The sequence below is a fragment of the Aplysia californica genome, unplaced genomic scaffold (assembly GCF_000002075.1).
Source record: "Aplysia californica isolate F4 #8 unplaced genomic scaffold, AplCal3.0 scaffold00065, whole genome shotgun sequence".
NCBI classification, from domain to species: domain Eukaryota; kingdom Metazoa; phylum Mollusca; class Gastropoda; order Aplysiida; family Aplysiidae; genus Aplysia; species Aplysia californica.
This window is the reverse complement of record NW_004797335.1, coordinates 985,605-987,316: the sequence shown is the minus strand read 5'-3', so window position 1 is coordinate 987,316 and position 1,712 is coordinate 985,605.

The window sequence follows — 1,712 nt, the reverse complement described above, 5'->3', positions numbered from 1 at the left end:
GTGTGTATATGTGGTGTGTGTGTGTGTGTGTGTGTGTGTGTGTGTGTGTGTGTGTGCGCGTATGTTCCCTCTAGGTACATAAGTACAAGAAGGTAGTAGCCATACCAGCCTTTTAACCTAGCAGGTTACTTGGTCACAAAAAAATGTAAAATTGGAGACAGCTGAATTCAATCTGACATGTACTAGGTTATATATAATCATGGCATGCTAATAGGATAGTTTCGTGAGTACATGACCAATGAAGAACGATCGGATGTACAGACTAGTCGCTAACAGTACAGTAAAACCAGAGAGTTCGCCTTTTTTGTAAGTGTTTTACGGAGCTCGCTACTGCATAAGGGCGATATCATAGAGAACGCCGAAACTTAAGCGGCCGAAGATCGACGCTGACAGGCGCCAGTAGGTGTCTGCTTGACTCCACATGGAGGGCGCCTATGACCTAGTGCTAGATCTAAGAAAAAAATTACACCCCAACCACAGCTGGTATTCATGAAGTATTTATTTGGGGATAAAAACAAACAAACTCGAAATTCGTAAAATATAGCTTAAAATGTAATTCTGCTCGATGGCCACCCTAATTTGACGACGCTGATTTTAAAAAAATGTAATTGGTTTTTGTCTACCGTGAAGCACCAGCTCTGAAATGACCATTTAAAATTGTCCCCAGTCCTGTCGGGTGACGTCACGCAAACCGCTCAACCTAAGTTCGCGACGGCGAGACGGCATTGAGAGTTCGCGACCTCAGTGCTTTCTTGTTGCATTTCCATTTTTAATAACAGTGAAAACAGTTCACAACAAAGAGTGAGCTTAAGAAGAAGTCACATTTTCACTGTTGGAGATACAACAAGAAAGCACTGAGGTCTCGAGTTGACAGCGAGGCACCCTTCCCAGCTTTTCGGCCTAATCATAAGAATGTAGTTAGAAATCCGATAATGCCGACAACGCCGATCGGTGCTTAAAGCCGCCTGCAGTCTGCCAGCTCTATGTGGGGCAGGTTGGAAATCATAAGGGAATTTTTATACCTATCAGCACTTACTGAGTCACTCTTCGAAATCAGCGTTCTCTATGTTTCCCCCCTAAGGTCATATGAGCACTAAACTATTTCAGTTGGTAGGAAATTTAGAATTTTGCCCGGGTGGCGGCCGAAGCCTACTCTTATCGATTTTAGTCCTCCAAGGGATCTTTAACGTGCGCAACTTGCACACGGGCCCTCCGAGATTTTTCTCCCTCGTCCGAGAAGGCTAGGTGTAGATCTTTCCTACCAGAAGATCAGGTGTGTGGCTGAAAGACAGCAGTAAGAAGGAGCCAAGGAGTAGCAGTAGAAAGGCTGCAGAATTAGAGTCAGGATCCCAGAGGAGGGGGCAAAGGAGGTGGGGGGTGGGGGCAGAAAGAGGAGACGAAAGCAGACGACAGAACTGGCTATGGAGCAGGAAAGGAAGTGAAAGTAGACAAGAACATTTTGTCCGTCGCTACCCGGATTCGACCTTTGAATGAGAGGCGAACATCTTAATCTCTAGCCCAGGAGAGTTCACAGTAGCAAACGCATTATGCCGACAATTGCCCACTGTATCCTGTTATTGTGAGACATAGCTGCATACGTACGGCGACCTTCGCGGTGACAGAAGATGTTGCTCTTCCAGTAAGTCAAGCAATTGGATTTTAAAATTTGTAATTTATTAATTTTTTAATTTTTTTTCTCATGTGCCTCACTT